We start from the raw sequence: 23,514 nt of genomic DNA, 5'->3' as shown, positions 1-23,514 counted from the left end.
GACAGGCTCAGCTCATGCTAGAGCACCACCTCACATAAAACCAAGCACTCTGCCTCCAGGATTGTTAAGGCCTGCCATAGGAGTGACTTATAGGTTTATATGTGTCCAGATATAGGTTTAGATATAGGTATACCATATCTAAGCAAGGGGTGATTACACCACCTTAACCCAGCTGAGTGATCAGCCAGTTGTGTCAATTTAAGGACCAGCCAGGGGTGGCAAAAGATATGCTGCAGCCCCTGGTAGGCCTTGGATGCACCTATGCCCTTGGCACCTATAGTGCACTGTATAGGGGCTGACAAGGTGTCCACTACCAGATTGGTTATGCACCTAGGGTGCATGGAGTCCATTTTAAGGAGAGAGCAGATAGCCTGGGGCCCTGATTAGCAGGGAACCAGGCCAACTACGTCGAAAACCAGCTAAACACAAGGCAAAAAATCTGGGGTAACCATAGTCAGGTATCCACCTTCCTACACCAGCCTTTGCTGATTGGTTGGGTGGCAGAAATGGACAAACGTATGGTAGCTGAAAAAGAATTCTACAAAAACAAGAGGATGTCCTAAGAAGTGGGACAAAAAGTGGGGGACCTGGAATGCCTATCGGGAAGAACTATGCATCTCATAAAGGAAATTCATGAAAATGTAATACCGGATTGTATTGTTGCATATTATACAGCATTTCTCCCTTTTAAATGACGAACTGTATATCATGATATCTGTGCATGTTCTAATTATCAAAAAAAAAATATATATATATACTCCCACCTGGTTTTAGACCCCACACTGGATGGAAAAATCCTTTATTATTGGCGACACAGAGAGCCGCCCACCATGCCTAATTTAAATACCGAGATTCACTCTACATTTAAGGAGCCTGCAACTTCAAGGCGCAGAGACACCCATTGGGGTAAGCCTGTGTGATTATTTGTAGACCTCCATAGCGTATTTACGCTGTTAGATTATTGGTACAATTGGGTTCCAAATATACATGCTCCCTTTCTCTATACAGTACACGCCTGGACTGTACATTTATCATGCTTTTCAAAACCTTATACGTGGAACTTTCCTGCTGTGCCAAATCGAATCTTGCCAGCTCACCTCTACCCTCACATGGGGTACGTTTTTCGCCAGTGTGCATCACCAAAGTACAGTCATGTATAGAATTTACCCTTATATTTAGGAGTTTAATAGCACATTTCATTCTCTCACATGTACAGCGCCCGGCTGGGTCCCATGTGAGTATTACTTTCTTCACTACACTCACGGTGCCACACCTTCCACATGAGGCGCAAACTATCCTTCAGATACTATACAGACTGCTTTCTCCTTTCAAAAGCATAGCAGCAGCATTACAGCCACAAACTGACATCATACCTCCTTCTTGTAGGTGTCCCTACAATCTTAGGACCTGAAGAGACCCTACATTGCACACAGGGCGAAACGCCGTTGACAGTTTTCAAAAGCAAACCATTAAACACCAGCTCTTAACATTGTATAAGGTGCGGTTCATACAATATATCTCCTAATGGTCATCTCTATGAAGTATAGGAAACCTGTATATATGTCACAAATATGTCACTATTTTTTTAGGTTCCGTTTTTTCACTGGGACACTACTGACTAAAACTAAATGATTATTTAATTACCATGTATGTATTTTGTTTCAAAGACTATATAAATAATTGTGTATGAAATACAAATCTTAGGTGTGTTCGAGTCCTTCTCTTTTTGACATCACATTAACCCATTGCATTGCCATTGTGCATTTATACATCAAGATTGTTTTGTCATTAGTCCACAGGAGCCATTGTTTTTTGATAATTGTTAATGAACTAAGAGGCAAGTCAGGGGTTATGTGTATCTTATAAGTGGCTAGATTTGTTTTAAATATGGAAAAAGGGGGGCGTGGCCAAGATGGCGGGCTGAGAGGACGCTCTTGCCGTGAGCTCCCGAGCCCCTGGAAACCCTGCACCGTTTTCCACCGCTGATCTCCCCCGGATCGAGCGGAAAACGCACCCAGTGCACCCGGCGGTGGTGTAGAGCAGTCCGCAGCCCTCAATTGCCCTGCAGCGGCGGCGGTGCCGCTTCGGAACCGGCCCGCGGCGAGAGCCGCCGTGGAACCACCGAGGGGCCGGAGACCCTTCGATCACAGACCCCCAGAGATCCGGCGAGGGAGGCTTGGAGCACGGAGTAGACGAGCGGCTTGCGGGTGCTCCGACGGTGAGACCCCGACGTGGCCTGGACACGACCTTCCCCCGCGGAGCGGAGCCGCGTTAGCGGAGAGTGGAGAGGCGGAGCCGACAGGAAGCAGCTACGCAAGCCCGGAGATCAGGTAGGCCGCGAGGCCTGAGCCACAAGGCCTGACCCTGAGCCCCGCCTTGCGCCGCTACCGTGTGATTCCAACCCCTCGAACACTCTCAGTCGCTTCCATTGCCCGCAGGACCTGACCCTTCCCCGGTCCCGTCACTGTAGAGGGAAAGTTCCTTCAATGGCCATGTATTACAAAATCAATATACATCCTATTAATAAAGTTTGGTGACAAAGTAATTCTGAACAACCATTATTCAAAAAATATATATATTTTTTGAATAATGGTTGTTCAGAATTACTTTGTCACCAAGCTTTATTAATAGGATGTATATTGATTTTGTAATACATGGCCATTGAAGGATCTTTCCCTCTACAGTGATGTGTCTTCATTCTCCTCTGTTCCTTGGCCACAACTTAATTCTTTGAGGGGGTCCCATTTTTCATGCTGCTATCCTTCCCCGGTCCCGGCCACGAACGACCTGCTCGGCCGGCCTCCGGCCACGTTATAATCAAGTGGGCCTGTGAAGGAGGAGTGCTGCGATCCCCGAGAGAAGGCCTAGACGGTGTCGCTGGATGTGGTGTGGTGCGACGACCAGTGGGAGAACTGTCCCGTAGTGCTCTCTCTGTACCGGAAGATCTCGACCTAGGCCCCGGTCGAAGTGGAGCAGCACACATATAGCCCAGGAGACAAGACTGCGCCACGCCGATGCTGGTCCCCCAGGCCATCTTGGACGAGGGCGGACCGATCGCACCGGCCCTGGGGAGCAACCTTCACTCAAGGCAATTGGAGGCGCCTAACGGGGATTAAGTCTGCATCGGCGCTCCGGAGTCCGAAGATTCTGCGTGAGGTGAGGATTGCCACCCTCTGACTGCTGCACGGGCCCGGACCCCTTCCTCGCCATAGCACGTGGACCTTGGTGATTCCCCTCCCCCACGATGTTGAATGCCAGAGGGTCTAAGAAGGGAGACCGGACCTTGCCGGACATGCTGGGCAGGGGCGCCCCGAGGCAAGACAGAAATCAGCCAGCCCCGTGCCCCCCGACCAGCTCTCGAGGCGCGGAAGGCAGGGAACCCCCGGTGACTAGATCTTTTCTGGAGTCACTGTTCAGCTCTTTGAGGGAGGACTTCCAAGCCCTAAAACAGGAGGTAGCCGGGGAGGTTCGAGAAGTTCGGAGAGAGGTTGACTCCCTGGGAGAAAGAGTGAACACGGTGGAGGCGGCTGGCCACTCTAGAGATGAGGAAATCACTCACCTGCAGCAGGAGGTCCTGAGGCTGAGAGATCAACAGATTGACCTACAGGCCCATGCCGAGGACCTTGAAAACAGGTCTAGGCGTAACAACATACGGGTCTGAGGCGTTCCATCCAGTGAGGAGGGTACATAGAGTTGGGCGACCCCGTAGGACCTCGGCGCCTCCTCCGGACATTTTGGCCTTCCTGCCGGACTTCCCCCTGAAGGAGCGGATTCTCCGTGAGGCCAGACGACAGCAACCTTTACGTTTCCGAGACCATCAAGTGGCTCTGTATCAGGATCTGTCCGCAATAACACTGCAAAAAAGGAAGGCCTTTAAAATTGCTACAGACTTTTTGAGAGAACATGGCACACAGTATTCGTGGGGGCATCCCTGTCGACTCATCTTTCGCTGGAATGGGGCTCTGCACCAGCTCCGATCTCTCCAGGAAGTTTGCGGAGTGCTGGGAATCACCGCGACGGACACGGACACTCCGGCGCCTCGTCGCAGGCGGAGCACGCGAGATGGCTGGCAGCTAGCCGGGGGACAGCGATCCCCGCCGCCACCCACAAGACCCGACTCGCCTACAATCCGGGCGGAAATGTCCAGCGCCATACAGGAGGCTTCCAGGACTACGGCGAATGGTGATGTGGCCTTGACGGCCTGAACATACTCCGGGGGAAGACTGCAGTAGCCTTATCTTCATTGCAGGTGCGGGGGTTCCGGGGGTGGGGGGTGGCGGGGGCACTGGAGATTGTGGCTGGACGTCCACTTGAACAACTTTCCACGGCCTAGTCCATTGAGGACCAGACTGGGACAATGAAGTGCTATGCACGGTTGAGGGTGAGGGGGGCGGGTGAGGGAGTTGCATGGGTGAGTTTGAGATTTGGGGAGTTCACAGGGTGGCGGGTGAGGGGGGAGGAGTTGGGTTCCAGGGAGTGGGTTCTCACGGTTGGGGGGGGTGGGTGCCCAGGGACTGTACTGTGCTATGACGTCATTTGCTTTCACTGTGTGCTGTAGCTGCGTTCTGTTGCCTTTGTGTTTAGTCCGGCGGGTCGTGCCCGATTTGCTGAGCGATACTGGTATTCCAATCACTAATGACCCTTAAGATTGTCACTCTGAATGTGAAGGGGCTGAATAATCCGGTCAAACGGAAAGCTGTACTGTCCCTACTGGAAGACTCGCAGGCAGACATCTGTCTTCTACAGGAGACTCATCTTTTAGCTAAAGACTGCCACAGGCTGCGAACCCCGAAGTTCCCCACGCAGCTCTTCTCTTCCTGCGCTTCCAAAACAGCGGGTGTAGCGATCATGATGTCTAGGAGGTTCAAGGGGGAGATACTGCAAAAGGTAGCGGAACAAAAGGGGAGGCTTTCAGCTTATAGAGTCAGGGTGGGAGGTCTGGTGTTCACTGTAGGCTTGATATATAGCCCCAATGACCATCAGCAACAGTTTTTGCTCAGGGCGCTGGAGGACGTGACAACCACTCCTGACAGACACATCGTCAATGGGGGGGACTTGAATATGGTTTTTGATGCATACCTGGACAGGTCAGCGCAACAACGCCTACAATCGGGGGAGCTCTCTAGCTCGACTAGGTCCCGTCTGGAGGATCTTGACATGCATGATATGTGGCGCCGCCTCTATCCTACGACCCGTGCCTATTCATACTATTCTCATGCCCACAAATCCTATGCAAGACTGGACCATCTCCTGGTGACGGGTCCGATGTATGAGCTGGCTTCGGCCGCCGACATAGGAGTCTTGTCTCTCTCTGACCATGCCCCGGTAGAGGGCACTTTCCAATTACCTCCCGTGTCTCCCTCACCAGGGGTCTGGCGTCTCAAGGACACTTTGCTGCACAAACAATCCGTAGTGAAGCACATCCGCGAGTCCATAGAGGAGTACAAGCGTCACAATGATAATGATGAAACCACCTGTGCGACGCAATGGGCCGCCCTAAAGGCGGTGCTCCGCGACGAGTTTATTGCAGTCTCCTCAGCGGAGAATAGAGACCGTCAGCTAAAAAAGGACGAACTTACACGCAAGGTGAGGGAGCTAGAACAGGTGCATCAACGGACAGGAGCCCCTCGAGTCTGGAGGCAACTTAAGGCTGCTAGAAAGCTCCTGTCCGCGCTCGACATGGACAGAGCGGAGTACGCTGTACTGCGCCTGAAACACAAATACTACACTGGCGGAGACAGGTGTGGCCGGCTCCTTGCGCATAAACTCCGCGTACACCATCAGCAGCATCGGGTGAAAGAACTGGCGGTCCCCAATGGGGGAACAGTCACAGAGGATGGCCAGATTGCGGAGGGCTTCCGTAGATACTACGCCGATCTTTACGCCGGTGTCCCCCCCTCAGCGCAAGCCGAGACTGACTATTTGGAGTCGGTGGCTCTCCCATCCCTCACGTCGGACCAGGCCCAACATCTTGAGCGAGAGATCCGGATTGAGGAAGTGGTTACGGCCATTTCCCGACTCAAACACGGGAAAGCTCCGGGCCCCGATGGCTTTATACCTCTCTTCTATAAGACCTTTTGCCAAGACCTGACACCGCTGCTGACGCGCCTGTTTAACTCATTCTCTGAACCGGGTGCTATCCCTCCAGAATTCCTTCAAGCGACGGTGTCGGTGATCCCTAAACCGGGCAAGGACCGGACCGAGTGCGGATCTTACCGCCCGATCTCGCTCCTAAACTCGGATCTAAAGATATTCACCAGTATCCTTGCGGCACGTCTGGCACTCCACCTACCGGGTATGGTTGACCCGGACCAGGCCGGGTTTGTCCCAGGCAGGCAGACAGTCGATAACACTAAAAGGGTGACCCACATACTGGAGAAGGCCTCCCGGATCCCCGGGGAACGCATGCTCCTCTCTATCGACGCGGAGAAAGCGTTCGATAGGGTGCACTGGCCTTATCTAGAGAAAGTGCGGAGTAAATTTGGCATAGGGGAGAGGTTTAGGCACCTGGTCTTCAATTGCTATCGATTCCCGTCCGCAGTGGTGAGAGTGAATGGTTGCAGCTCCCAGAAGTTCGCGATAGAGAGGGGCACCAGGCAGGGGTGCCCGTTATCGCCACTACTTTTCGCCCTCTATATGGAGCCGTTTGCTCAAAGGGTTCGCCAGAACCCAGATGTTACAGGCGTCCGCATGGGGGAGTTTATCCACACCCTTAGTCTTTACGCGGACGACGTGATCTTGACGCTCGACGACCCTAGGAGGTCATTGCCTGCTTGTATTGAGGAGCTGGAAACCTTCGCGGCTGGGGCAGGTTTCAAAGTAAACTTTGGGAAATCGGCAGCCCTCGACATCTCGCTGTCCGACACCACTAGAGATGACTTGCAGAGGCTTTTTCCGCTGAGCTGGTCTAAAGACCAAGTGCCCTACCTGGGGATTCTTTTAGCGCCCTCTCTTCCTGCCATGGTCACAGCCAACTACACGGCCTTAAGCAAAAAAATTAAGGGAGAACTGGCCCGCCGGGACAAGGGCACATTATCTTTGCTGGGCAGAATAGCCGCGGTGAAAATTACCCTTCTTCCGCAAGTCCTGTATCTCTTTCGGGCCCTCCCGTTACAACCCCCTAAGGGGTGGCTCAGACAGACCCAGTCTGATATAACACGCTTTGTATGGAAAGGTCGCAAGCCCAGGCTCAAAAGAACCATATCCACGCTGGCGCCTGAGTCCGGAGGGCTTGGCATACCGGACTTGCGCAAGTATTTCCAAGCTGCACAACTACGTTACCTAGTAGAGTGGAGTCGGTGGGAATCAGATAAGCACTGGTTGTTTCAGGACCAGGCGGTGGCGGGCAGAACACTGCAGGAAGTGCCCTTCCTACGCAGAGCCCACCGTCCCCCCAACCGCTATGCGTCCTTCATCACGCGGGTTCCGCTCCAAGTATGGGACTCCGTGTCTACCAAACACAACCTTACCACCTTTCCTTCCCCCTTTACACCGATACTCGGAAACCCGGACTTTAGCCCTGGTATTGAACCTGGAGCCTTCGAGCTTTGGCGGGCAGCCCGGTGCTCCACCCTGTTCCATATGTATGGCCCGGAGGGTGCCGTCTCCTTCCAGGATCTTCGGCGGTACTTCGGCCTGCCCGAGACGGAGCGCATGAGATACATGCAGGCGCGTCACTGGGCGCTCCAGCCGCAGGTACGTGCCTCGGCGGACCGGAAGCTCACGCCTTATGAACGATGGCTGGTGACACGTTCCTCAGACGCCAAGCTTATCTCTGACCTCTATAGACTATTACAGCCCCCCCTTTTCATATCAACAATCCCGGCCGAGAACGCTGGGAGCGGGAGCAAGGACGATCGCTAAGCCACACTGACTGGGATCACATCTCCTACCGGGCACGACACTCTGCTTATCACACTGGGCTCACTGAGACATTCACCAAAATTTCCATTTACTGGTATCGCACCCCTGAGAAACTTCACGAAATGAACCACTCCATACCCCGGACCTGTTGGCGAGACTGTGGACAGACTGGCACACTCACTCATATACTATGGGAATGCCCCCTACTGAATCCCTACTGGGAAGAGGTGCTGAATGAGATAGACCAATGCGTTGAGATTGAATTACTCCGCTTCCCTGCCTATGTTCTGCTAGGCTTGCCAAACGGCTTGATGTACCCCCTAAGATCTAAGAAGGGTAGGCAGATAGCGATTGCCTTGGGATCGGCGATTCAGAATATACTCATTCACTGGCGCACTACCACGCTTCCTACGGTTGTTGGGTGGCTGCATAGGTTGTGGCATGTCTTAGGCATGGAGAAGATGTCCCTGGTAGTGGCGGGGGATGTGGACACATTTGAGGAGCTGTGGTTACCATTCCATACACTGTTACGATCAGAATTTAAAGAAATTACTTGCCCTAGATACCTCAGATTGCTACGGCTGACGTCCCAGTCAGCCCCGCCCACCTGAGTCGCCTGGGATGAAGGCTAGGGGGGAGGGATGGTTGACTATGCTGCCATGGCAAAGGGGAGAAGGATTGTTAGCACAGTACAGGGGGTGGGGGGATCGGGGGGAATGGGAGGGGGGCAGTTGGTTGGGGGGGTATCGTTTTTTCTTTTCCTTTTTGGTTTGTTCCACCCACAGGTGCACTAGCCATAAGACTCTGGGACAGGATGTGCCCATCGCACAGCACTAACGGATTTCATGTCTGTGACGAACTGTATGCACTATTTCATGAGGGGCACCTGTGGTTATTTGTTTGTATTGTTGCCTTTTTCTTTCGATGCTGCAATAAAATACTTTAAACCTAAATATGGAAAAAAAGTTTAGTCTAATAAATCAAACAAAAGAGTTTTTTGAACAGCAGACATGCTGAACTCACATATTTGAAGGTGCTCTCATATGTCATAGTGAAGAAAAAGGTGGCTCAATAAATTGAATTATTTGCCCACTATGACATCTTTGAAACCAGTTTAAGGGTCAAGAGCATTACAAATAGGTCGAGTAGATTATTTAAGTCACTTGCCCTGCAGGTCTAGTGACATTCTTATGATTTTACGAAGCCTGCACCCCAACCCACTCCAATCCATCCCACCGAATCCCCCCATCCCAATCCAGTTCCGTCCACCCCAATTCAATGTACCTCAATCCAATCCACCCCACTCAATCCAATCCCCCTCACTCCAATCAAATACACACCACTGCAATCCAATCTACTCCACTCAAATCCACCCCAATCTAATTCTCCTCACTCCATTCTACCCCTCTCCACTCCACCCCTCTCCAACCCACCGCACTCCAATTCACCACATTTCAATCCACCCCTCTCCAATCTAATCCATACCATTCAGTCCAACTCTACTCCATTCCAATCCACCCCATGCAGTCTACCCCACTCCACTGAAGTCCAATCCACCTCTACTCTACTCCAATCCTCTGCTCTCTACCCAAATCTAATCTACCCCAATTCAGTCCACTCCACTCAATCCATTCCATCCAGCCCACTCATCTCCAATCCAATCCACCCCACTCCAATCCAATCCTTCCCACTCCAATGCATCCTACTCCAGTCAAATGCTCCCCACTATAAACCACTCTGCTCTAATCCAATCCACCACACTCCAAACTAATTTAATCCACCCCATTCCAACCCACCTCACCCTATTTCAATCCACCCCACTCCAATCCATTCCACCCCACTACATTCAATCCAACCTATCCTACCCCTATCCAATCCATCCCAATCTACTCCAATGGAAATCTACCCCACTTCCTCAATCAACTCCAACCCATTCCACCCCACTCCACAACACTCTCTGCCACTGAACCACTGAACTCTACTCAACGCTATGAAACTCTAATCCCCCACTCCACTCTACTAAAACAAATCCAGTCTATGATACTCTACTCCCCGACTCCCCTCTAGGACACTCCACGCCACTAACTTTTAGCTATGCTGAACAGCAGCCACATTGGTTTACAACATGCCAAAAACCCATTGCCACAGCCAATGGCTCTTGTATAAGCGACAACTATTGGCTTAGCCAATGCATGTTGATATTGTGCTCTTGCGAAAGGCCCACTGGGCTCTTGCAAGCTCACTTTTACATACAAAATTATTTTTTACTCTTAATATCTCAAACACTACTAAATGGATTCGCACCAAATCACAAAAAGCACAATCTGGCGGGAGCTCACAGCTCCCGTCAAGCTAAAGCAAGCATTCTGCTTAGAGCTGGCGGGAGCTGTCAAAGTGCTCTCACCCACTGGAAGCGATGAAATGATTGCTTCTGCATAGAGGGAGCTGCCTATTCAGCAGTTCTCTCCGTGCAACAGGAATACCGGCTCCCGCAAGAGGCAGGAGCAGGGTCGGACCGCATAGGCCTCGAAGCTCCCCCAGCGGTCCCGGGGAAAAAGAGCAGAAGGAAGCAAAATAAAGCACAGAAACGAGCAGAGGGGCAGAATGAAGGTCAGCAAGGAGCAGAAAGAGGCAGAATAAAGGTGAGACAGGAGCAGCAAGAGAAAGAATAAAGATCAGAATCAAGCAGAAAGAGGCAGAATAAAGGTCCGCAATTAGCAGAAATAGGCAGGATAAGGGTCAGCAACAATCAGAAGGAGGCAAAATCAAGGTCAGAAACAAGCAGAAAGAGGCAGAATAAATGTGAGAAATGAGCAGAACGAGGCAAAATAAAGGTTAGCTAAGAGCAGAAAGAGGCAAAATAAAGTTGAGAAATGAGAAGAAAGACAGAATAAAGGTCAGAAAAGAGTGGATGGAACCAGAATAAAGGTCAGCAACGAGCAGAAAGAGGCAAAATAAAGGTCAGAAATGCAAATGCTACTTACCAGTATGCATCTGTTCTTGGCATGTAGGGCTGCTGACATTCATATCTGTGCATAGATCGCCGCCTAGTGTTGGGTCCGGATGATTGCACATTGTTGTCCTGGAAGAGTCTTCGAAGTATCACGAGATAGGTGGCTCCTCCCCTGGACTACAGTGCGCATGGGCATCGCCTCCATCCCCAGATTGTTTTTAGCCATTGGCAGAGATGGAGTGAAGTATGTGAGTGATGCCCATGCTACGAATATATATATATATATATATATATATATATATATATATATATATATATATATATATATATATATATATATATATATATATATATATATATATATATATATATATATAAAGACTGCAGCTGCTACAGGCGCCGGGGAGGAGGGTGGGCGATATGAATGTCAGCAGCCCTACATGCCAAGAACAGATGCATACTGGTAAGTAGCATTTGCAGTTCGAGGCATGTGGGCTGCTGAATTCATATCTGTGCATAGAATACATAGCAGTCCTCCCATTATTGGCGGCCGCCCGTGCCAGCTGCAGCAGTCTGAAAAAGTGTTTTGAGAACAGCCTGACCAACAGCTGCCTGCTGTTTGGAGTGCACGTCTACACAGTAATGTTTAGTGAAAGTATGTGTGGTAGACCATGTGGCTGCTCTACAAATATCCTCTAAGGGAATGTTACCTAGGAAAGCCATAGAGGCCCCCAACTTTCTGGTGGAGTGGGCTCTTGGTGGAATTGTGAGAGTGCGTTTAGCCTTAGCGTCACAGATCTGAATGCATTTTACGATCCACCTAGCGATCCCAGCTTTGGAGATAGCGTTTCCCTTGTGGTGTGAGGCAAATGCAACGAAAAGTTGCTTGGTCTTACGAAAATCTTTTGTCCTGTCAATGTAGTACATTAAGGCTCTTTTAACGTCAAGGGTGTGGAGCATCCGCTCCACCAGCGACTCTGGGTTTTGAAAAAACACTGGCAACTCAATTGTCTGGTTCATGTGGAATTGAGATACAACCTTGGGTAAGAATTTAGGGTTAGTGCGGAGCACCACCCTGTTAGCGTGTACTTGGAAGAAAGGTTCTTGGATGGTGAGCGCCTGCAACTCACTAACCCTCCGTAGCGATGTAATTGCTACTAAGAAAGCAACCTTCCAAGTCTGAAACTGAAGCTCACAAGAGTGCAGTGGCTCAAAGGGAGGACCCATCAGCCTTGTAAGAACCACATTGAGGTTCCATTCCGGAGCTGGTGGTGTCCGTGGAGGAATGACCCTTTTGAGTCCTTCCAGAAAAGCCTTAATAGCAGGGACCTTAAAAAGTGATAGGTGTTGCCTATTCTGGAGGTATGCTGCCATTGCAGACAAGTGAATGCGGATGGAAGAATACGCCAAATTACATTGGTACAGGTGGAACAGGTAACAAATGATGTTCTGAATGGAAGCATCTAGCGGGTCAATATCGTGGTGTACACAGTAAACGACAAACCGCTTCCATTTAGCCGCATAACAAGCTCTAGTAGTGGGCTTCCTTGCCTCCCGAATGATGTCCATGCAATCGGGGGGAAGATTGAGGTAGCCAAACTCTAGGACTTCAGGAGCCAGATCGCCAGGTTGAGCTGTTGCGGATCTGGGTGCTGAATGTCGCCATGGCTCTGCGTCAAAAGGCTGGGAGTGAGATGAAGCCTTTGATGCGGTACCACGGAGAGTTCCAGAAATGTGGTGTACCATGGTTGGCGAGCCCACGTTGGAGCAACCAGGATGAGAGTCATTGAGTGCTGCCTGAGTTTGCGTGCCACCAGCGGTATCAGAGGTGCTGGGGGAAAAGCGTACGCAAATCTGCCTGACCAGTTCTTCCACATCGCATTGCCCTGCGATTGCGGGTGTGGGAACCTGGCGGCGAAGCTTTGGCATTTTGCGTTCTCCTTTGTGGCGAACAGGTCTATCTCTGGATGACCCCACCTTTGGAAGTAAGGTTGGAGTACCGATGGATGCATCTCCCACTCGTGCATTTGGTGGCTGTGCCTGCTGAGCAGGTCCGCCATCTGGTTGTCTTTGCCCGGGAGATGCTCCGCCATGAGGAAGATGTTCCTCTGAATGGCCCACTTCCACATGCTCTGAGCCAGATGAGACAGCTGCGGAGAGTGTGTGCCCCCCTGCTTCTGAATGTAGTACATGGCTGTCATGTTGTCCGTCCGGATCAACACGACCTTGTTGCACAGATGTACTTTGAATGCCTTCAAGGCCATGAAGATTGCCATCAGTTCTAATACATTGATGTGCATCTTCCTTTGCTGTAGTGTCCATAGTCCCTGCACTGTGTAGTGGAGTACATGCGCTCCCCATCCTTGGAGAGAAGCGTCCGTTGTCAAGATAATCTGTGGCACAGGCTCCTGGAACGGTCGGCCCTTGCAAAGGTTTTGTGGATTCCACCAATGCAGAGAGCTGTATGCCCGACCGCTCACCAACACTAGGTCTGTCAGTTGCCCATGAGCCTGAGTCCACTGACGTGCTAGGCACTCTTGAAGCGGGCGCATATGTAGTCTCGCGTGCGGGACGATGGAGATGCAGGAGGCCATCATGCCTATCAACTGCATGAACACCTTCGCTGGAAGCGAGTGCTGTGGTCTGAATCGTTGGATCAGAGTTTGGATACTGGCGATTCTCACTGAATTCGGCTGCGCAGTGGCTGCCAGAGTGTCTATCGTCGCGCCCAGATACTGCTGTATATGGGAGGGTTGGAGATGGGATTTCGGATAGTTCAGCGAGAATCCCAGATCGTGCAGGAGATGAATGGTGCGGGACACGTGGTCGGCGCACTGCTGTTCTGACTTTGCCTGAATGAGCCAGTCGTCCAGATAGGGATAGACGTGGACGTTCTGGCGTCGTAGATGCGCCGCCACAGTCGCCAGGCACTTTGTAAAGACTCTTGGCGCTGTGGTGACCCCGAAAGGCAGAACCCTGAACTGGTAGTGCTGGTCCTGGATCGTGAATCTGAGGTACTTCCTGTGTGAAGGGTGCAGGGGAATATGAAAGTATGCATCCTTGAGATCCAGCGTAGCCAGGAAGTCCCCCTGCCGAAGCAGAGGGAGGACCTGCTGCAACGTGAGCATATGGAAGTGCTCCGACAGGATGTACCAGTTGAGGGGCCTGAGGTCCAGGATGGGCCTGAGGGATCCGTCCTTTTTGGGGATTAGAAAGTACAGAGAGTAAACTCCTGTTCCTCTGTCTTGCAGTGGAACGAGCTCTATTGCCCCTTTTGCAGCATGACTTGAACTTCCTGCTGCAACAAGTGCAAGTGCTCGCCGGACATAGGACGGTTTCTTGGAGGTATGTTTGGTGGAGTGGAAGTAAGTTCCAGACAGTAACCGTACTGGATAAGAGATCTGACCCACCTGTCCGTGGTGATGGATTTCCACGCGGGCAGGAACTGCTGGAGTCTTCCCCCGACCGGTGTTGTGTGGTCGGGGGGCAGTGACAAGGCGTCACTGTTTGTTGGGGGTGGAGGACCTGGAGCTGTTGTTTCCACGTCCCCTGCCCTTGATGTTGTTGCCTCTGTAGCCACCTCTACCCTTGTTGGTGTATGAGGTTTGGGTATTGCTCTTATAGTACTGTGTGGATTGCGATGCCTGACCCCTTGAGGTGCCTCTGTTATTGGAGCGGCGAAAGGAACCACCCCGAAACTGCTGAGACTGGAGGGCCCCCATAGACTTAGCAGTGTTCGTGTCTTTCTTCATTTTTTCAAGTGTCGCATCCACCTCGGGGCCAAACAGGTGGTCAGGATTAACTGTTTGGTTCAGGATGGTTGTCTGTATATCTGGTTTGAAGCCTGATATTCTAAGCCATGCATGTCTCCTCAGCAACACGCTAGTGTTGATCGCCCTGGAGGCGGTATCAGCCACATCCAGCGCACATTTGATGGAAGCGTTGGTGATCAGCTTCCCCTCCTGAATCAACAGTTCACCTGCCTCCTTGTACTGATCAGGTAAGTGCTGCAGCAGTGTTTCTAGGGTGTCGTAATGTGCCCTATCGTAGCGTGCAAGTAGGGCCTGCGTGTTTGAAATGCGCCAAATATTAGCTGCCTGTGCAGCAATTCGTTTCCCTGAGGCCTCAAATATTTTTGACTCTTTGTCTGGGGGAGGAGCGTCACCCGTGGTCTGCGAGTTCGCCCTCTTGCGTGCGTTGCATACAACCAAAGAGTCCAGTGGCAAGTGTCCCTTGATGTATGTTGGATCTGAGGGCGCCGCCTTGTAATTTTTGTCAATGCGAGGATTGATGACTCGCGCCCGAGTGGGCTCCTTGAAGACCTCCGGCGCGTGCTTTAGCACTCCCTTGAGCATTGGCAATGTCTTGACTGACTTTTCAGCCACGGAGAAAGTGTCAAACAAGAAATCTACATCCACAGGATCCGAATGTAGGTCGACATCATGATTTGCTGCAGCTCTCTCAATCAAAGCGTTGAAGGCTGCAGAGTCCTCCGTCGGTGAGGTTTTCGCCGCAAAGAGCTGCGGTTCCTGACCCGACTGAGGGTCCTCTGGGTCGCCTCCGGCAGACCAAGGTTCATGTTCCTCCTCTGGATCCGAGTACGCTGGATAGTTGTACTCGTCCCCCTCATCTCCGTCACCTTCCCCAGCGTTGGAATGCGTCGGTGAAAGTTCTAAGTTCTTGGGAGATGCAGGCTCTATAGGGGCCGAAGTACCCGCAGAGTCCTTCTTGTTTTTGAGTGGAATACGAAAATGTTCCAACACCGGCTCTGTGGTGATTTTCCTTTTGAGGAGAGACAGCTTCCCGGTATTGGCGTCGATGATGACCTCTTAACGCTCTTCCTCTGCAAGTGGCTGGAGCCGAGGCTTCGACACCACCAATGACGCCTTGGGCGTTGACACCACCTTCGAGGGCACGCCTGCCCCATGCCTTGGAGCGAAAGCCTTCGGCGTCGTCTTCGGCGGTAGCGTGAAGCGGATAGGCGTCTGCGCCTTTGCCGGCTTCGGCGTGGGCTTCGGCACCACATCCTCTGGTTCAGGAGCCACAGCGTCCTTCCGAATCCGTTGCAGGGACTCCGCGACCTTTTTTGTTAAGGCCGGGGAGGGCTGGACCGGCTCGAGCGATTTCCCCGAGTCCGGAGTCGGGTCGGCGAAAGGCACGGGCTTCAGAGCCGACACATCACCATCCTTGGCCTCGACGGCCGTAGCCGGCGCAGCCAGAGCTTTGGAATCGCCTTGACGCTTCTTCGAAGCTCTCTTCGGGTCATCGACCTCGACCATCTTCGGCCCCGAGGTCTTCGGGTCGGTCATCTTGGCGTGGCACTTGAGGTCGGCCATTTTGAATTTCTTAGACATCGATGCCTCTGGAGCCTTCTGTCCCACCAGTGCGACTTTCACTTTCGGTTTCGATACCGTTGGTGTGGACCCCGATGGCTTCACTTTCGTTTTCTTCAACGGGAGTGGCGCATCAGAAATGTCCATGGCCGGGCCCGGAGGCGGGGCTGCTGGACGATTAATGAGGTCTTGGGTAAGGCCCGAAGGCGATCCCTCGACCTGGGCCGTATGGTGGGGGTTGACCCCTGAGTCAGTCTGAGGATGCTCTTCCTCAGAGCTATCCTCCACGGTGGCAATGGCCCCATCGTCGTCCCCTACCTCGTCGACGACTTCATCAAACTCCTCGTCTCCCGCGTCGTAGTCATCCCCCTCCGACGCAGGGCTAGAGTCCGAAACTTGAAAGACATCGTCGTCTCCAACAAATTCCCCGAAGATGTTGTCCGGCGGGGGCACCGGGGGTGCCGATAACTGGGCCTGGAGTCTAGCGGCCCGACGAAGCTTGAGAGTCTTCTTACACCGGAACTTTGAGCAGGCCATACACCTGGCCTCATCATGGTCCGGCGACAAACATTTGTTGCACACTGGGTGCACGTCGAGGTGTGAATACTTGGAGGTGCACACCGGACACCTCTTAAACGGAGTTCGTTCCATTGAAGTAGTCTGGAGCGTCGTGTAGGCCCGTCCACGCCGACAGCACGCGGAGGGGTAGCAAGAGTTCGGAGCTGATAAACAGACAAAACCCGAACGAAGACGATACCGACGCTAAGCCTAAAGACCTTTTGGTCTCAAGTTAGGAAAGTTAAACAACTATCGATTCTGACAGAGGGAACCGAAACACATCCGAACCCAATGGCGGAAAAAAACAATCTGGGGATGGAGGCGATGCCCATGCGCACTGTAGTCCAGGGGAGGACCCACCTATCTCGTGATACTTCGAAGACTCTTCCAGGACAACAATGTGCAATCATCCAGACCCAACACTAGGCGGCGATCTATGCACAGATATGAATTCAGCAGCCCACATGCATCGAACTTAGCTGAAAGAGGCAGAATAAAGGTCAGAAATAAGCACAAAGAGGCAGATTAAAGGTGAATAACTAGCAGAAAGAGGTAAAATAGAGATCAGAAACTAGCTGAAAGAGGCAAAATAAATGTGAGTAGTGAGCAGAAAAAAGACAGAAAATGAAAAAAACAAGCAGAACTCACTCTGGCAACAATTTGGGTTCTTGGCCCCCATCGACCCTTAGCAGGAATGGGGACTTCATCCCCAACCAGTAGTATGCCAAGAGGCCCCTTTGCAGAGTGGTTGAGAAAGGGAGTAGGGACCCTGATGATATTTCAGCAATCTCGATGTGGGGGTCTTACATGTAACAACAACAAAAAGGGTTTTTGGCCCCCAATGACCCTCAGAAGTCAAGGGGAATACATGCCCCAACCAGTAGTGCGCCAGGAGGCATGTTTGCTGAGTGGTTGAGAAAGGTGGTGGGGCCTCAGACAAGGTCTCACCAATCCCGCTGTGGGGAACTTACTTGTGGCAACAATAAGGGTTATTGGACCTCAACAACCCTCAGTAGCCAAGGGGACTTCATCCTTCAACGAGTAGTGTGCCAGTAGGCCCCTTTGCAGAGTGGTTGAGAAAGGGGGCGGTGCCTCCAACGAGAAATCCGATATTCCGCTTTGGGGGACTTACTTGTGGCAGCAATAGGGGTTTCTGGCCCCCAACAGCCCTCAGCAGTCAACAGGACTTCTCCCAACCAGTGTTGTGCCACAAGGTCCCATTGCAGAGTGGTTGAGAAAGGGGGCAGGGCCTCCAACGAGGTCTCCACAATCATGCTGAGGGGAACTTACTTGTGGCAACAATAGGGGTTCTTGGCCCCCAATGACCATCGGCAGCCAAGGGGAGCTCATCCCCCAACCAGTAGTGTGCCAGGAGGTGCGGAGTGGTTGAGAAAGGATGTGCGGACTCTGACGAGATCTCAACAATCCCGCAGTGGGGGACTTACTTCCAGCAACAATGGGGGTTCTTTTGCTTCCAACTACTATTATTAGCCATGGGGAGTTCATCCTCTAGCGAGTAGTACGCCAGGAGGCGCGTTTGCAAAGTGGATGAGAAAGGGGACAGGGCCTCTGATGACGTCTCTGCAATCATGCTGTGGGGAACTTACTTGTGGCAACAACAGGGGTTCTTGGTCCCAGAACAACTCCGACAATTGCACACCCACTCACAGACCCAGTCAGAAACTTATGCACCCACTCATAAACCCATTGAGACACTCATGCACACACTTACTCACAATGGTTACAGTTAGGAAATCGCTTTAAAAAAACGTAGGAATTCACTGAAAAAAACAAAAGGTTACAGGGACATTATAGTTATGAAATAGAATTAATTAACCTTCCAAAGCTGTGCATTGCGGCATACGCCCTTGCAATTCACTGCTTATGACCTCACACGTTACATCACTCATCATCTACAGAACCACACCCACTCACACCCACTCCTATACAACCCCTCACATACCTATTCAGAGACCCATACCAGTACTCACACAGCCAACCACTCATCCATAGCCACTCACTCATACAGCCACTCACACACCCACTAACTCACCCATACAGCCACTCACGCACCCACTCACCAATACAACTACTCATACATCGAATAATACAGACAATTGCACACCCACTCATACACCCTTATAGCTACTCACACACTCACTCAATCACCCATACAAAAAGTCACACAGCCATTCACTCTCCCATACAAGTACTTCCACACCCACACACTCACCCACATAGCACAGTGGAGGAGAGTGTCATACAATGGAGTGTCGAAGAATGGAGTAGAGTGTTGTGGCGTCGAGTAGAGTCATGTGTCAGAGTGAAGTGAAAAGTTGTACAGTGTAGTGATGTGTTCTAGAGCATTAAGTGGAGTAGACTAGCATACAGTGTTTTACAGTGGACTGGTGTACAGGGGAGTGGCATGTTGTACAGTGTATAAGAATGGAGTGGCATAGGGTGTCTTACAGGGTAGTGGCATTCTGTGGTGTAGAGTGGTGTGCGTACAGTGGAGTAGTGTAGCACTGTGGAGTATAGTGCAGTAATGTGTCAGAGTAGAGTGGCTGCAGATATGTCAATGATTTAGCCATCTCCATATCTGATTAGATCAACTGCAGTGCTTCATCTACATGCTTGCCAAAGAGAAATTAGCAGTCTAAGCATATCCAGTACTTTGGCCCAAACCTCCAGGCCCTCCCTGATGTTTCAACACCACCGCTCCCACCATTTGCCTGAAGGCGGTCGACAAAATATCCAGGGCCACATCAATCATCTCGGAAGAGGCTCTCTCTCATTCCGATAGCACCTCCATTGCTTCTTTACTCTTGTCCACAGGAAAAAACTCTAGCAGGGCAGAGAGGATGGACCACATCTGGCTGTCATACTTCTGAGGATTGCCATGGCGTTGGAAGCTCTGATGGTGGTGGCTGCCAAAGCGGAGAACCTTTTGCCAATGTTGTCTAATCTGCGACCTTCCTTGTCAGGTGGAGCTGCTCACGGAGAAGAAGGATTCTAGATCTCCTCTGAGCAGCTTGCATATTAACCGAATCAGGCCAAGGGTGACCAATCAGGCATGCAGGAGAGTATCAGGCGCCCTGTACTTCTTGTCCAGTTTCAGTACCACCACAGGTATAGAAGCAGGCGTCTTCATCAACTTCAAGCCCTCTTGCCTTAAGAATTCAACAAAGGGAATTAATTGAGTGGAACGCTGCATTGTAGGCTTAAAGTCGTATAAGAAACACTCCATCTGCTTGGCAGGCTTTTGGAGGTCGAAGTGCGCTCCAGCAGATTGTGGAACCTGCTGATATCTGCAGGCAGGGAGTCGGCTAGAGGCGGAGTAGGAGAAGGTGGAGTAGGAGCCAAGTAGTAATCCCACTCATCATAATCATCCGGGTCCAACTGCAATTCCCCTTCCTCTAGCTGCTGGTCATCATCATCTTGAATTTGTGCAGGAATTTCTACAGGTGGCAGAGCGGTCTTGTTTTTTGGCAATGGGGCTGAGATAACGACACAGGAATGGGAGCCTCCTGAACAGGAGGAGGCTACGGAGCAGAGTTCGCCTCAGGAAACCTCTTGTCATATATCATATCATAATCCTATCATAATCATTTAGCATCAACGTAAAGTCAGTGACTAATGAAAACTGGATATTAACGGAGAGCTCCTGAGCTTGCTCTTCCCAAGTAGATGGATCATCCATATCCTCTTTTTCCTCTGAGTTGTGACACTTAACCCCGAGTTGTGAGGGACTATATGCAGGGCCATAAGGACCGTCATCTTCAGACACCTAGAAATCCAGGATACGAATAGGAGGTAACAGAGTTTTGAAAAATCCAGTAGATGAGCAGGAATCTGCTTCCCTAATCGACGGAGTCGTCAACGGGATCGTCGACTGTATAACTGACTGCGGCAGTTGAACGAACTTGCTGAACCATCGACGGTGAAGCACCCATAGATGGAGACGGTCTAACCGCAGCCAATGATAGTGACACTACCACTGCCATCGCTGACAAAGCCGTCGTATTCTTGACGGTCAGCGTAGTGGCAGTTGCTGACTAAACCATCAACGGAGTGCTAGCTGCATTGAAAATGGAGGCTGTAGATGGTAATTTCTTCATCGACTGGACCGTCGAAAAGTATTTTTTCTCATCTGAGAATTCCCTGGAAGGAGTATGAGGCATCGACGGTGGAGCAGAACCAGACCTGTGGTGAGAAGAAGAGAGACCAGACTGGTCTTTTTTAACCCTTTTTTCCTCTACCTTCTCTTTACTCTGAGACCTGGATTTTTTTAGGGTCTTTAAGCGAAGAGGAAGACCATTCTTCCTTTTTTTCTGGAGGAGCTTCTCCTCAGCCTTCGAGTCAGAGCCTTTTGCCACTTTCTTCCTGTGCAACCAGAGAAGCAGCCTACCCTCACGCTCTTCGTGAGTTTTTGTGGAGAAAGTACTACAGTACTTGCATTCTTTGGGCTTGTTGTCTGGATAAAGGCAATAAAGACACTCCTTATGTGGGTCCTCAACATATAGTCTGGACTTTCCACAAGTCTTGCAGTCTAAAAAAGGGTTGTTTAGGCTCTAACATAATGAAGGAAAAACAGGTACTCACGCTTCTGGATAGTACCTCAGAATAAGATTGAAGGGAATGGAGGAGCCAAGCTTGACATCGAGATGGCCGCACGTTAGCTCGGCTCCGCTGCCCTACCTGCCTAAATTCGAATATCCTGTCACTCATCCTACCCAAAAAGGACAACAACTTATATGCAAAGCTCCGCAGTCACTTACCATCCATCCTGGTGGATCCGGCGCTCCGTGGATCCGCAGCGGCGTCCTCCCGGAAAGTGCGGCCTCTCCGGGGTTGAGACCGGGGCCTCGCCCTTAGCGAGTTGCCGGCGAGACGGTGTCGGCGGCGGCCTCGGGTGGAGGATTGGGGCCGGCCGGAAGATACCGATGTGCGAAGAGCCCGGAGGCAAATGAACGCGCCTGGGACTACCGTCCGGTGCTCCAGAGGTGGTGTGCGGCAAGTTGTGGGTTGGGGACGCCGTGTTGGTGGCCCCCCCCTTGTTGCCGCCCGGCCGTACCGGACTCCATCGCTCGGTGGCGGAGAGTGATCCTAGCGGAGTGGTGTCGCCGGCGGGTCCCCATCTTTCGGTGTTCATCTTTTTAGCGCCATGAGTGCGGTTTGTGCGCTTGAGGGGGATCCCGCCGGGGCCCTACTGGTGATCCCACCCCTGGAGATGATTCCGAAGAGACGGCTCAATTGTCGCAAATTGGCGGCTGGCGCCATGTCCTGTGTAACGTCCCGGGATGCCGATTCCTTGCCCTGGTGCTCCGCTTTGACCTGCACTGGTGAGCCCGAACCCACGATTGGCGACGTCCTGCAAGCGTTGAAGAATTGGAAATTGACCATGGCCCAGGACTTTTGTGTACAGGACGATGTGATGGCCGCCATTGCTCCTGTGTCGTCTCTTGAGGACACGATGGGCCCGAGGTGGTCATTGATTGTTCCCCGCTTTCTGGTTGGGGCAGCGATGATCCGATATGTGAGCGGGTAGAACCGCTGGTGATCATTGACACTGGTATACACGACTGCCGTGAACAGCTCCTGCATTGCCATCGGCAGAGGAGGTCCCATGGGTTGCTTTCATTGATCGTCCAGCGACTTTTCCACGGCCTTTTCTCATCGCCATGTTTTATGCCCACTGGATCGACACACATCGTGACGTTAGCTAAGAAAGGACTAGGAGGAGTCCGGTTCTTACTTCGGAGGACTACTAATCGGTGAACGGAGCTATGGACTGCCCTAAATTGTGATACTTTGTTGATTCCTTCATATTTACGTATAACTGAACACTAGCCAGTTTCGTTTTGGGCCACACTCATGGTTTGTGTGGGCGGGGGGCGGGGGCCGCGTCATCTGCTACATGGTTCCTCTCCCCAGGCTTTCCTTTTTTCGCTTTCTTTTTCTCTATATTATCTCATACTATATTTCGGGCGGTAGCCTTCTGCAGGGGTGCAGGGTGGGGCGGGTGGATTAGGGTCTATTAGATAGTTCTTTGTTTCTATGGCTCTTTTGTGTCCTTTTCTTGGATCTCCACGACTGTGCGTAATCCCGCGGGGTGAGTTACTGGGGGGGAGGAATAGGTATTATATGTAATATGGTACCCATGGCTCTGTTTATCCTGACTTAGTTGCTTCGCCCCCAAGCAATTTCACTATTTGTATTATTGGTCGCCATTACCACCGTGGGGCGGGTGCAGTAACGTGGAGTCCCCCTACTTCCCTTTTTCTTTAGTACTTTTGTTTTCTTATTTCTCGGGTTGGGTTGTATAATGATTGCAACTTATCCGTTTCCCTGAGGGTTTTTTTATTATTACAGAAACGCTGTCCAGATTGTCTCTGGGTGCAAGTGGTCGTGCGTGGACACTACCAATGAGGAACTGTAAGCGAACCTATGTTTTGCATGCTCTGGACCTTTCCGATCATTGCTTTTTGGCTGTACTGCTATGATACAGTTGGTTTGTTCCCCGCCACGTGCACCTGGCTGCTACCTATACAATTGATCCTTTATTCTTTTAATATATAAAAATGAACCTCCTTTGATCCTATGTCGAGTGGTCCCAGGCAGTTAGTATCATTGACTTGCAGCGTTAGGTAATATCGTCTAACCACTCCGTGCCTTTAATTGATAATGGTGCTTTCCAGTTTTGTTCCGTGGCCGGCCCCCGGGTTGTAGGCCCGTAATTGTATTCATCCATTTCCTCAAATAAAGGTTTTCAAAAACTTTAAAAAAAAAAAGATTGAAGGGAATAAG

General features: G+C 51.2%; 1 protein-coding gene across 3 annotated transcripts in view; it reads right to left on the bottom strand.

The window, feature by feature from the left end:
- Positions 1–23,514, bottom strand: part of ACSM3 (acyl-CoA synthetase medium chain family member 3) — a 599,327-nt gene that overhangs the window by 365,597 nt on the left and 210,216 nt on the right. The gene's annotated exons all lie outside the window — the stretch shown is intronic.

The sequence above is a fragment of the Lissotriton vulgaris genome, chromosome 10 (assembly GCF_964263255.1).
Source record: "Lissotriton vulgaris chromosome 10, aLisVul1.2, whole genome shotgun sequence".
NCBI lineage: Eukaryota > Metazoa > Chordata > Amphibia > Caudata > Salamandridae > Lissotriton > Lissotriton vulgaris.
This window is presented reverse-complemented; position numbering and strand designations above follow the sequence as displayed.